The sequence below is a fragment of the Sturnira hondurensis genome, unplaced genomic scaffold (assembly GCF_014824575.4).
Source record: "Sturnira hondurensis isolate 20B ecotype Veracruz unplaced genomic scaffold, ASM1482457v3 Scaffold0001872, whole genome shotgun sequence".
Classification (NCBI taxonomy): Eukaryota; Metazoa; Chordata; class Mammalia; order Chiroptera; family Phyllostomidae; genus Sturnira; species Sturnira hondurensis.
Window position 1 is genome coordinate 22,847,394 of NW_028074503.1, and position 14,484 is coordinate 22,861,877.

A 14,484-nucleotide genomic window follows, 5' to 3' on the forward strand; every position below is an offset into this window, starting at 1 on the left:
CTCTCTCCACCTTCTGTCCTCTGCTTCCTTCTAGGTTTTTGCTTCTTCTCCCCCCAGTCAGCATGGTTCAGGGAGCAAACCCCTGGCCAGGCTGCTGGGAAGGCCCCGGCAAAGGCACGCAAGCCCTAGTGCTTTCCAGGGCTGGGCGTCCATTTGTCCATGTCTCCCTTGAGAAGACTCATGGAGCACAAACACTAACTTACTGGGAATCATTAACGTGCTGGGGACCCCTTCCTGGGCCTCAGTTGCCCTTTCTGTAAAACGGACATCTGGAAGCTGCCTTCCAGTTCCATCTTTCTTATAGCCCTCCACAATGCCTTCTTCTTCTTCCCACGGTGCGCAAACAGCCTGCTTACTTCAGGTTTCATTTGTTACAATGTCTTACTCCTACCCCTACCCCATGGTTTGAACAGTCCCATTCCACTGAACTTCCTCCTGTCCTCAGGTCCTGGCTCTATTCTTGCTTCTCCCAGGACAAGGGCAGGACCATGGGGATGACCATAGGCCCAGCCCTTGCACAACCCTGAGAGTGAGGCCCCCTTAAATTTGCCATACGAGCCTCATTGCACCACCCCATTCCCAGACCTGCCCCAATGTCCCTCCACCCAGCCCACAGGACCCACCCTTCTTCTGAGCTTCCTACGGCCCTCTCTCACGGGTCCTGCCACTGGACTGTGTCACAGGGACAAACTTGAATTTTTTTGCATGAGTGTCCACCTCTGCAGGGGAGGGATGACACATCCTTTGTCCCCATCCTCAAAAGCAGGGACCAGGACTTCCACACCTCCAACCTTCAAACTTGCTCTCCCTCCGCACTTTTCTGCACTCTGCCCCAAACGCCAATTCATCTTTCAGGATCTATACAAAAGTGATGGTTAATCTTTTCAGTGAAATATTATCTTTAAAAATGGTGTTTCTACGTGGCTGATTCTTCTATCACCTCAGTATAAGAAAAAGCTTCCTAACTATAACTGAAAGTCCAGAGGCAATAACATAAAAGACTGATGAATCTGAGTATTAAAAAAAATTTTATGACAAACACCATAAGTAATAAAAGGTAAAAGGTAAACTGGGAGAAGATATTTGCCACATATATCAGAGATAAAAGGTTCATATTACTAGTGCATTAAAGAACTTAAGAATTGAGGGACAACTGAACCACAATAAAAATAATTAAAAAAAAAAGAATCTAGGAACAAAGGACCAAAAACCCAAGAAAAAAAAAAAACAGGCAATAGAAAAGTGGGCCAAAGAATGGAGAACTCACACAAGGAATATAAAAATTACCTGTAAACATATGAAAATGTTCAGCTTCATTCCTAATAAGAGGAATGCAAATTAAAACTACACTGAGGAACCATTTCATACCCATGAGATGGGCAAAAGTGTCAAAATTTGACAGTAGCTTCAGCTGGCAAAGCTGCGAGGAAACAGGACAGAATGCAAATGGGTGCAAATGGGCACAAACGGGCGCAGCCCCCTGAAGGGGTATCCGGCAGCGCCTGACAACACTCCATACACATTTACTCCTCAACCCGCTAACCCCATTCCCAGAAGTTTACCCCGAAGACACACTTCTCAGTATGGGAAACACACACGCACAAGCACTGCAGCGTGATTCGTCATGGTAAACCCCCGGAAACCACCTACATGGCCAGTGCGTAGCGGAGTGGCGGGGTTGACTACCGTGCCTACACACAAGGAGTATATATGCGCAGCTATGAACAAATGAGGAAGACCCTGTGAGCTGGTAGGGAGCGTCTTCTAGGAGATATTAGATGCAAAATGCAAAGCAACAAAACAACAGAACAAAACAAAACAATGTGTGTAACATGCTATCTTTTGTGTAAAAAAGAAAACATTACAATATATAAAAATGTGCTTATCTTTAAAAAAAAGGAATAGAAGTGGAAGCCTAAAACAGTTAAGGTGGTTACCTACAGGGGGGTGGTGGGAGGAAGAATGCAGTATGGAGTGACATATCTCTTGCATACCTTTTGGCTTATTTTGACTTTTGAAAGTATGTTATTATCCTACCTATTAAAAAGTAAAATTAAGTAAGGAAGAATGGGGAAAAATAAAACCCTAAAACTTAAAGCAAATTCAAAAAGTAAACTTAACTGTATTTCAAGTAAGTACTATAACCACACTGAAGGGAAGGAAGAGAGAGAGGAAGGAAGGAAGGAAGGAAGGAAGGAAGGAAGGAAGGAAGGAAGGAAGGAGGGGTTGGTTCGAGTTATTGATGAACACAGCAGGGTGGGTTGGGAGTGAGGGGAAGAAATTTTGCTGATGGCAGTGGAATGGATGGAGCATTTCTGACACTATTTTAAATGTAACATAGGATGAAGCAAAGGAGTGGATGTGTTGATGGTTTTGTGACCCTGGGTTATCACTGCTGAAGAAGGACATAGAAATATGGAACAGGGGGAGAGAAGAAGGACTGGAATTGGACCTATGATTTCTAACATTCAAATATGGGAGTGTATAAGCATGTGTGTTGTATGAAAGGCATGTGTGTGTATGTATGTATGTACATGCAAGTACTTCCTACTTCCGTCACCTGGAATGGCCAAGAAGCCAAGACACCCAGCAGCAATGAGCACACTCAGAACCCAGAGCTTGGTCTCTAATACCACACTCCCACTAAAAGGAAGCATAACCCCTCAGAGAAATGACTGATTGCCAGGCTAGTGCAAGGCAGGTACAGGATAAGCCTGGAGCCTCTTACTACACCAGAAATTAAGAATGTGATCCAAGACAGGGATGGTAGCCTATTAAAATATCATGGGAGTCAGCCTGCAGGGGCTCCCACGGATCAGATCTGGGGCAACTGAAGCACCAATTGACTATGGTAAGAAATAATAAACTCTTACAGAAACAGGACTTTACCAGTCTATATAGGCATTAGACAATAAATACATTTTGCTGCTTATAATAGCAAACATATACTGCTTACAATATAAATGGGTTTTACTGCTACAGCAGAACGCCAAGGGCCAGCTGGTACATGCAGAGGCAGTGTTGGAGCTGGAAAAGCGTCGGGTCATGGCCATCCTGGATCAGGCTGGGCCGTCGATGGATGCCATACCTGGGGGGAAGTCTGTGAGAACAGAGCACTTGCAGAGTTTTAAAGAGTCCCCCCACAGACTACTTACTAGTTACAAGGGAAGAAAAAGATAATTATCGTATAGTGAAGAAACCAGACAATACCTGGACTGGGAGGTTGAAATTAACATCATCAGTAAGGACCCACACAGGGAGTGCTTCTGGATGGGATGGAACCCACCACTGTTCTATGCAGGGTTCCAGCTAAGAGTGTACAACCTGGATCTGACGACAAGGACACTTCAGGCAAACCCAAAAGGAGGAACGTTTTATTAAAAATCAGAAGGAAATGCCGTACCCTTCAAAATTGTCAAAGTCATAAAAGACAAAGAAAGACTGTGAAAATGTTCCAGCTTAGAGAAGGCCAGAGACAGAACAACCAGAGGTAACAGCCGACCCTAGACAGCATCTGTTATGGAAGGGGACGCGCTATGAAGAACGTGATGAGATTAACAGACAAAGCCATAGTACGAATGGTAGACTGGTAAATTAGATCGAAGTGTGTGGTAATGTTACACTCACCGGTCAACTGCACTATGACTATGTCAGAGAATATGCCTATCCTTAGGAAACGTATACTGAAGTATTTAGGAGTAACTTACCCTCAAATGGTTCAGACAAAACGTGTGTGTGTGTGTGTGTGTGTGAATAATTAAAAAAGAGCACAGATGATAAAGGAAATGGGGTATTTAAGCACAGATGAGACTAGGATACAAAGGTATTCTTTGTATTGTTTTTATTTTTGCAGCTTTTCTGCAATGTGACATTACTGCCAAATAAACAATTTTAAATGCATATGCCCACACGTGAATGATGCTCCCTTCATGGGGGGCAGGCTCTCGTCAGCCTGGGGACCCTTGGCAGGTGCTGGGTCAGGGGGCAGTTCTGCAGTCAGGCCATCGGGGGCTCAACGTAGCCTCCAGCAAAGGATGATCATCTGATACCCACCTCAGGGGCCGCTGGACGATTAAAGCAGACTATGCGGGCAAGTGCTTAGCTCAGGCCAGGCCATAGGGAGGGCTGCACCCATGTGAGCTGTCACAGCACTGGTCGGTGGCATTGTCTTTCATCAGCATGGACCCCTGAAGGAGGCGGGTGCAGGGCTGAGAGCCGCCTGCAGTTCCAGGAGCGACAGGTGTGCTCCAGCAGGACTGGGAGCCCAGGGCAAGCACACTGTCCCAGCACTGGCCTCCCGCAGCTGAACTCAGGGCCCCTGTGCTCTTGGCCTTGATCGACACTTTCCCTCACCTACAAAGTTCTTTCCCTTCAGCTTGCACCCTCCTTCAAGGTCCACTCCTAGAGTCCCTTGGCACCTCGCTAGAGCTGCTCCAGTCCCCATCCTCTGCTCCTTCTGGTGAGGCATCAGAGGTGGCATTTCAGGATGGATTCACTATGGGCCCATCTCTCCACTCCCAGGGCAGCCCTGTGTGACAGTATTGTTCTGGTCAAAAGACCTGTGGTGCCTGGAAAATGGGCTGGGGAGGAAGCACGTTTCTTTGGGCTGGGGATTTTCTTGGAGGCCCTGAAATGGGCCCTTGTATCAGGTCTGCCAAGATGAGATTAGTGGGCCTCTCCCGAACTCTGGTCTAGCCTTTGGGGAAGAGGCATGTGTCATTGTCCCCGTTCGTCCCTCCAGGCCACTCTCCACCCTGTGCCCTCAAAGCCGACCCCTGCAGACCACAGTGGTGGGCTCTCTGCCCATCTGTCCCCCTTCCTGTCAGTTCCGAAGTGGGGCCCCTGGAGAGAGACAGGAGAGAGGGAGAGAAGGGAGGTTGGGTGTCTATGCCTGGGCTTCCTGTCTCTAGGGTGCCTCGGGCCACAGCCTAGCTAGGGCGGCCCCCGACACAGCACCCTCTTCTCTTTTAACCTTCAGTCCCAGGGGTGTAGCCGCTCTCGGTGGTGGGGAAACTACCCTGGCCTTTGCACTCGCCTCTGTTTGGGGATCTCCCACTTTGTGGGTGCCATGTGTTTCCCGCCCGTGCCCCGCCTCTGCAGACACCTGTGGGGGACGCAGTGCCCTGCTCCAGGGAGGCCGTGTCACCAGGCTCAGTGAGGGACCCACCACGAAGCCATTCACCCTGCCGGACAAAAGGAGGGGCTGCCACTTCAAGCCTCCTTCTGGGGCTCACTGCCTCCTGTTCCCGCTTCATTTCATCTTTTCCTCTTTTTCAAGTAACTGGTTTTTTAAGTCACTGTTAACTGAGAAGCATTATGAAAAGGAATTAAAAGAGAGAAAAGTTGGTACAGAAATGTCCTTTTTTTGTTTTGGGTTTTTTTTTTTTTGGTTTCAGCCTTTTGTTATCAACTCTTTAGGAGCCGATTCAACTAGAAGGACAAGTGGAAGAGTACATTCTTCAGTATTAGTTTTGAGAGACGCTCTGGGCTCTTTAGTATTCATTCTATTAAAATCAAAATAGTCTGGCAACTTCTCTGATGCATTGTCCTACTTGAAAGTGAAGAGGAAGGCCTTTCACGAGAGGCCGCCAACAAGTCCCCCTGGTCTCCCACTCATGCAGTGACAGAGAAACCCCGACTTGCTGTGTCTGGAACACTTGCAGGCCCAGGACAAAGTGATGGCCTGCAAGTGTCAGGGCCCAGCAGGCAAAGCTGCCTCTGCCTTGGCCTCAGTTTGCTCTAGAACCTCCCCCACCCCCGAGGAGCCCAGGATGGCCTTGGCCTAGCAGGAAAGGCTCTCTGGGTCTAGGGGGTGCGGTTCCCTGTATGGAAAGCTGGTTCAGAGGGCGTGAAGGGGATGCAGACTCAAGGATGATGAGGCTTAGAAATGAAAAGCCTTTTGCGTGTTTTCCTGGATCCCTAGCTGCTGCCCTCTCCTCTGGAAGGAATACCTCAATTGGGCTTTCGGCACTCTCCAGAGTCCCCCAGAGGTGTCGTTGTGGGTCTCTAACTGGCCCTGAGGAAGAGAGGGAGGTTCTTAGCTCAGTGGATGCTCATGGTCCTTGAGGACCACGGGTGGGACCAGAGCACCCTGCTGCTAAGGGTCCAATAAGCAGGTCTGTGTCTGGTGGCCCGGGTCACAGGGTCAGTGAATGCACACCCCTCAGGGGGCCTTTCGCCAGCTGGGGAGCCACGGACACAAGGCCCACCATGGGGACTGCAGAAGGTCAGGGAAGACAGAGATTTCTGGGGGCCGAGTGGAGGCTTCCTGGAGGAGCTGGCATTGGATAGACGGTTAGCAGTGGAAAGGAGAGAGGAGAGGGAAGAGCAAGGGGGCCTGCAAGTGAAAAGCTCAGAGGCCGGGGTGGGAGGGTGGGAAGGCAGGAAGTGATCAGAGGTAAGTCTAGAAGGACCTAGACTGCAAGCAAAGGTATTTCTTCTTTCTTTTTTCCTTTTGCTTCCTTGAGTAATCCTAAATTCACTATTAATCTTCCAACACTTATCTTGTTGATAAATGTTGATTTCCCTGCACACCTGTACATATTCTGATGGAAACGTGTTATAAAATCACTCTATTCAGCTAGCTGGTGATTACCATGGTAATCAAGCGCGTTCACTGGCAGACCAGGACTCTCGAAAACAAGATTCTGAAGATACTGGCTTTCATTTCACTTATGTCGTGCCTGAGGGAAGAGGGGAGCGAGGCAGGCACATGGTGGGATGTGGGGGTGAGAGTTTCCTTCTGAAGAAGTCTTCACAGCCAGCACAGCCCCAAGGACCCTGCGGATGCTGCAGGAAGGTGGGGGATGGGCCAAATAAGGACCAAATAAAAGGGGGCAAGTCCCGCACATCTCGTTGCTCTAGAATGCACCTGCCTGGGGCCAGCTTTGCAGGATGCCATGGGAAGAGAGAATCTGAGCCTGCAGGTGCCCGAGATCAGGAAACTTAGCTAGAACAGCATTCAGCCCTCCTCCACCTCTGCCACAGGGACCACCTCCATGCCCCCTGAAATGTTACAAAGATGCCATTTATTTATTATTATTTTCATTATTTCTGCCTCTCACAAGATTCTAGTTGAAGCTCTGGGAAAAGCCCAACATGTTTGAACTATGTTATTTAGTCTTTATGCAATGTACTTTGTTTTCAAGAGCTCCAGCCAGGCTGCTTGCCTTCAAATCCCAGCTCCACCACTTACTAGCTGTGTGACCTTAGGCAAGTTACTTAACCTCTCTGTTCCTTCTCACTTACAAAAGGCAAATAATACAAGCTTGTAATGTATAGCATTGTTGTGAGGATTAAGTGAATTAATGCAAGTAAAATGGTTAGAACATGCCCTTCACAGAGCAAGCATTAAAAAATTCTTGGAATGAAGCAGAGCCGCCCCTCACAGGGTTAGGGGGGGTGTGGGGACTAAGGGTACAGCCAGTATCTTAGACTCTGTGCAAACATTGCCTCATCTCTTTCTTCTGACACCCCTACATTACCCTCTCTGAACAATGATGAGACTGAGCCCCAAAAGCCCAAAGCTGGATGGTAGAAATGGAATCCAGATCCCCTGCCTCTCTGCCCACTGCTCTTTCTGTTTCCTTCCCCAAGATGTTGGCTTGCTGGCCTCTGGTGGCCCTGTTTTCCACCTAAAACTGGGACCTGGTCTGCCTTCTCAAGCCCAGTCACCCCCATACACTGACTGCAGCCATCCAAGCTCAGGCCTGGTGGTGCCCGCCAGGGCTTCCTGAACACTCACATCGGAAAGCATGTGGACATCTACAGCTTCGAACCACTCCTGCGATGGCCCACATGTGAGATGTTGTCTAATTAAAAACAATCAGCATAATAATAATAGTTGCATTTATTGCCGAACTGCTGTAGGCTCTACACTAACTTCCCTTTTGATGTAATATTTGTCATTTATGGGATTACTTTACATTGCTCCAGACATGGTGTGATCCAAATCAGGCCAAGAGCAGTGGGCTCTGCCTACAAAACCTGCCCCACCAGAGGCAGCTGACAGGCCATTACTCTGTGTCCTGCAGACTCTGTGCAGTGATAAGGAAACTCCACCAATTTGATGCTTTATCTGGTTGCAGGTTGGGGAAAGATATTATTTCAATCAAGATAATGATTCTATTTCTTGGACGGAAATGAGATTTTTTTCATTGCCTTGTGGGGGTGCCACCAACATCTGTCTTCGGGCTAAAACAGGTCATGCCCAAGTTAGAGGGTTTGCTTGCAACCTGAGAGCATCAACGTGAAGAAGAATTGGGAGGAGGGAGCTCATTTGCAAGAGAAAAACATATATGCCAGGCCTATGTGGTTACACAGTAAGTTCTACCTAGATATTTATAGGCATTAGACAAAACCTTCGCAACCAAAATTCGGAAGATAAACACGTAGGGGGAGCCTGATCGTTTGGATTTCAAGTGAGATAAAGGGCCTCTAAAGGCAATAAGGAAGACGAAGCCACACAGCCTAGACTCTGAGCTATGACAGGACCTTAGAAGTCTCCTAAACCTGCCTGTCACATAGGGAGCATTTCCTGTGTGACTCTGCTGACAGATGACCCAGTTGCTCTTTTGACACCTCCTATGACAGGGAGCTCACCAACAAAGGAGCCTGTTCCATCACTGACCTGCTCCTGCGATGAGAAAGCACCTCCCAATTACAGTCCAGCCACTTCATCAAAGGGAACCGCCGGGGAGATTCACGAGGTCTGACGCCGCAGCGGACCCTAACCCTCTTTGGGAACAATTCACATTCTGGTAAGTCATCGAACAACATGCAAATGACATTATATGATCAATGTCGTGACACGGTGGTAATTTGAATTAAAAAGTGAATTTAGTAGCATTTTCAATTATTTTAAACATTTAGAAATTTCAAGAGCTCTAAGAACATCTCAAAAATCTTTGTATGTGGTTTGCCATAATGAGGAAATAATTTGCAATTCTTGTATCAGTTGTCCATATAGGAATTCCAAGGAGTTTGGAAATGTTTATGAAGTTTTTATGGCTTTTGAACCTTCCACTGAGAGCCAACTCAGGAAATTGCTCTCCTCCACTTCCGCTCTAGGCCTCTGGAACTGCCCCAGCTGCCTATCCTGACCTGGACTTATCAGACTCACCCAACCTTTGAAATCTGAACCACCTCCTTGTGGGTGTGCATTGGCTGGCAATGGGAAGTAACACAAAATCCCAGGAACACTGGGAAGAAGACTTTTCTTAAGGTACCTTTTGGTGCTTTTGAATTTAGAGCCACGGGACTGTATTACCTATTGAGTGTAACATTATAGTTAGAAGGCACACGGTTGTTTTGGTGAAAACAGACGTCGACACTACTGATTTCTATTTTAATAACTATACTCTTTAAAATGTGAACCTGCTAGAATGAAAATGACCACCAGGTCAGGTGAGAGCTCCAGCTGGCTCTCTTCGCAACAGGGAGGCTCCCAGGCCTGGCGGTAAACACAACAGATGTCCCCACTCAGATCCCCTGCACCTGCTGGGGCACCCACTCCCCAGCTGCTGTCGCCTGTGATGTTCTCAGACCCCTTTTCTTGGTCCAGGGGATGCCTTGGAGGCAGCACCACTCTGGGTGCCCATGACTGACGAAGGGACACGTGAGGCTGGTCCCTTGCCTCCAATACAGATGTCACTGCAGTGCAAGTCATGCGGGTCAAGCCACGTGTTCTCCTCTCTCCCTGACAAGTGTCCCCGAAGAGCTCTCCCTACATACACCCAGTGCGCCTAAATCTTTGCCTCAGGCTCTGCTTCTAGGGACCCGACCTGAATCAGTCACCAGCAGCTCCAAGTGGAGCCCTCCTGTGTCCTTCCAGAGGGTCACCCAGGCAACAGAAGCACACGCAAGCCTTCTCCCTTGAGGCCAGAACCAAAGTCACCCTCCTGCCTGGCTGAACCATCAGATTGACCCTACATATCCGTGAAAGCCAGCGCAGCAAAACACTGACCATTCCCACAACTAGACCCCCATGGGACCACACGAACCCTCCTCTTCCCCAGGATAAAGAGTGGGGGGGGCAGGGGCAGGAGCAGCGGCCTGTCCCATCATCACATATATACCTAGTTGATGTGCAGCAGAAAGTCAGTGTGAACATCAGCTCTACCACTTATGGCTGAGTGGATTTAAGGAAAATGTTTAATTACTCTGAGCCTCAAAATGCAAAATGGCAATATCTGGCGAAGCCTCATGGGGCTCACGTGAGGCAGTATCATCACGTGTGCAGCACGTTGGGAACACTGTAGAAATATTGGTTGTTGTTCTTGAGATTTGCAACTAGCTACCTTCCTCTGGTTGCTTGGAACCCATGATTAACCTTTGTGAAACAAGTAAATGCAAGCTGCCCCTCCTCCTGGGCATAGTACCACAGAGCTTCCTGTGGGAGAAGTGGCCCCAGGGACCAGCAAGTGGACACCAGGGGCACTGTCCAGGTGACTGTCCCTCTGGAGCTCAGGGTGTGTCTGTCATTGATCTCAGGTGTGACTGGTGGCCCTAGGCTGCAGCTGTCTGGGGAAGGCTCTGTGTGTGTGTGTGTGTGTGTGTGTGTGTGTGAAGTGCAGGGAGAATCCCCAGTGTGAACTGTGAATTTCCCACAAGCTACCCAGTATCTATATTGACATCAAACACAGTGGCCACCTTCACGCCATGAGTCACAGACAAATGGGCAGAAACTTAATTTTATTTACACAGGTGAGGGACACTTTATTCCTGATTCTTTGCACATGAACCATTTGTGAAGCCAGTTCAAGCCTTTTACCACCTGGCCCTGCTCAACCTCATCAGCTGCCTGAGACCCTTCACGCAGGCTGCTGGGCGTTCCCATCCTGGAGCCTCTGCCCTGGTCCTCCTTCCCCCATCAGCCCAGTCCAAGTGTCTCTCTCCCTAGGAAGTCTTTTCCAGCTGCTCTTTGTCACAAGTATCTCTACCTGTGCCATGAGAGCCAGAGCTGGACTGTCTGCCCGCTCGTACTGTTTTTAATGGTCTCCTGTGCAGATGCCTTCTCTTCCCACACTGGACTGAAGGCACCTCCGTAATGGACCTGGGCCTACTGCTTCTCTTATCTTTCTCATAGGCTCCAGGTAGCACCAGATATTCTCAGACCAAGGAATGGATTGGGTTACATGAACACTCTTGGTTTAACACACTGTTAAACGGCCTATATGAGAATTTACTGTTCTAAATAGGGTCAACTGAGCAGCAAACTTAGAATCGTACCGACCATTTGTGGCTTCAGGGTCAACAAATGCACATCTTCCTCACCCCTGAGGAGCCCTGCTCTCCCTGCACCCATCACCCACCCACAGGGAGCCAGTGGGGGTGCTCTTCACTTAGTGGGTGGTGCCAGGGTTCAAATCATGTGCCTTCAACTCGAAGCGTTGCAATCCTGGGTCCAGCCCCACCCAACCAGAGGCACCTTCCAGAAGAAGAACCGAAAGTCTATTTCATCAAGGTCATGCTCCCTTCCCCAAACAAGGAAACCTGCCCACTCCCCAGGAACATTGTCAAACCACAGACCTCAAAAAGCAAAATTCATACTCACAAGCAACGACGCCTTTGTCTTAAATTTCAGGCGAGCAGTTTCTCTGCAAACCTGCTCATTTCCTGCAAAGAGAAGAAACCGATGGAGAAGCATATTAGCATCTGCTCTGAGCATCCTTCGGCAGTTTCCTGGCTGACCTCGAGCTTCTGCACCTTCTCCGCATTCTCACTCCCAGCAGCACTCTCCCCTCCCAGGAACACCGTGTGCTAGTTGGGTGGGCGCCCCTGGCTCCCCATGGGATCGCACCCCTCCCAGACTGTGGGCTCAGTCCTCGCCGCCTCCCTCCCCCTCCCCGGCGCCATGCCAGTCTCAGATTGACCACTGCCTCCAATTCCCTGAAGGCGCTGGGCTTCTTCCCACTCTGGAGTGAGGCCTCCTCTCCTGTAGCATGGGGTTGCCTAGCAACCCTGCGCGCCGGCTCGGGAAGGCCCTCCTAAATTGGACCTCACAGCACAGGGCATTTCCTTGTACAGCTGCCTGAATCTTAACAATCTGGTTCTGAATAATAACACAATGGTAATTGCATGCATAGGCCCCAAACTACATTTAAATAATGTTCAAGCGCTGACACAAACCCACGAAGGCCAGAGAATGCATCGCGGAGGTTGACTGTAAGGCCAGGCAGGACGCTCAGTGAGGGAGGGAGTTGACACCACAGACTTGAGTTAATGACAACGCCAACCTGAACTGTGAAGTCCCCTGCCTTTCTGCCTGAGAGTGCCCCCCTCTAATGTGTTTTAAGTGAGTTTCGAATCTGTGGAGGCAATTAATGCCCAGAGGTAGTGATGCTTCAAGACAGAATGTCCTCTAGTGGTTCTTTCTGGAGGGGAGGAGGCCGGGGTCGGGGGGTAGGTACAGGACACGGAGGGAGAACAGTGCGTGAGTGATTTCCCGGGGCGTTTGCAACCATGGCCAAACACGTTTTAGAGGTGGGAGAAAGAACTGACCGAGTGAGAGCACAAAACGCTTGCTACCTTAGCGAGGGACAAATTCAACGTGACTGATACATTTCAGGATAAGAAGTGAAGGCAAAGAGGCCTTGCCCCTGGCTGAGGCGCAGACTGAAGCAGCTTTGCATGCTGTGGGGAAGGGCCATGTGCACCGAGGGCAGCCTTCATGCAGTCTGTGTCCCTGGCAGAGGGTAGTGGAGGAACGCTGCTCGGGGCAGAGGGGCCTTCACGCGTGGGCACCGGCCAGCTGGCAACCTGCTTCTCCTGGAGCTACGGTGGCAAGGGCCTGCCCATCAGCCCTGGCAATTTGAAAGCCTAAAGCACTATTTAAAAAAAATAAAATAAAAGCTCAAAAGGCTCCTGCAGGGGACTTGAACAGATATTTGCACACCCACGTTCAAAGCAGCATTATTCATAGTGAGCAAGAGATGGGCCCTGACTGGCGTGGCTCAGTTGGTTGGGCGTGTCTCTCAAAGTAAGCAGTTGCTGGTTGGATTTCTGATCAGGGCACATGCCTGCGTTGTGGGTTCTGTCCCCGGTCAGGGCACCTAGAAGAGGTGACTGATCAATGATTCTCACATCAATGTCTCTCTCCCTCTTTTTTCCCATTCTGTAAAAATAAATACAATTTTTTAAAAAAGAGAGTAAAATGTAACCCAAGTGTCCATCAACAGATGACTTGGGTAGATAAAATGTGATATATACCTACAATGGAATGTTATTCATCCTCAAAAAGGAAGGAAACTCTGACATACGCTACAACATGGGAAAATCTTGAGGGCATTATGTGAGGTGAAATAAGCCAGCCACAAAAAGATAAACACTTTATGGTTCCACTTCTAGGAGGTCCCTACGTAGACAAATTCACAGGGATAGAAAGTAGAGTAGAGGTTAGCAGGGGTGGGGGAATGGGGGATGGGGAGTTAGGACTTAATGGGGACAGAGTTTCAGTCTAGGAAGATAAAAAGTTCTAGACACGGATGGTGGTGAGGGCTGTGCAGCAATGTGAATATACACTTAACGCCACTAAACTGTACACTTAAAAATAGCCGATGTGGTAAGTTTTATGTTATGTCTATGTTACCACAATTTTTAAAAAGGCCCCTGCAATAACAGCGCCACCACGGCATTTTAGAAGACTTCTGTTTGTATTCGGCGAATGGCCTGCGTCCTTCGCAAGCTGGACAGTGTGACTCTGAGCCAGGGAGACCTGTGGCCTGTAACCATGGTGTTTGCACAGTGCAGTTGCAGAGGGAGGTGTCTGAGGATCAAGAAACAGAATTCTCTTGTGCCCACCAGCACCAGCACCACCCTCCAGAAGGTGGCCTCCTGATACCCAAACTGTTCCATTCACCATGACCTCTGCCTGCCCCGCCCCCTGGCCCATGGGCTGCAATGGCACCCTCATTCTTACCCTTTCCTGCGCCCTCCACCTCACCTCATCCTACTCTTTCTAGAGGACCTCCATCAGGTCCCCCTCTTCCACCAAGCCTTCTAGACGCCTCCCACCTCTGCTTTCTCAGAGCGTCATAGCCTTCCTTGAAACACTCGCTTAGGTCCTATCTTATGTTCATGCCAGAAGTGTCCCCTCTCCCAAGAAATCCCTCACAGGACCCCTGCTTGGGACTTTCACCAAGTTTTCTGTCTGCCACAGGCCCTGGTTCAAGGCTGAGCACACAAGGCTGCTCGCAGCGGTTCTCGGAGGTGGCCCTTTCTCAGGGGGTCTGGCCACAGCCCCCCTGCCCTGGGGACTCAGCAGTCTGCCTGCCTTGGAGCCCTGCAGCTAAGCATTCCAGAGGGTGTGCAGTTGCCTCCAGTCATTTAGAGGTGTGACTCCGTGTGTGCAATAAACAACCGAGAGTGTACAGATTTTACTAATTTGGAAAGGTCATTGGAGATAACAGCTTCTCCAAGTGAGTGAATGAATAGCATATGGATTATTTTTTCAGTCATGATTCTTTTCTCAGAATGTGCTTTCAG

At 49.1% G+C, this 14,484-nt stretch overlaps 1 protein-coding gene across 2 annotated transcripts in view; it reads right to left on the reverse strand.

Annotated features, from left to right (window-relative positions):
* Window positions 1-14,484, reverse strand: part of ZBTB7C (zinc finger and BTB domain containing 7C) — a 299,236-nt gene that overhangs the window by 116,780 nt on the left and 167,972 nt on the right. For both annotated transcript variants that reach the window (XM_037033965.1, XM_037033974.1), the window contains exon 3: window positions 11,555-11,616. The gene's annotated coding sequence lies outside the window, so the exon portion shown is untranslated. The remainder of the gene's footprint in view (window positions 1-11,554; window positions 11,617-14,484) is intronic.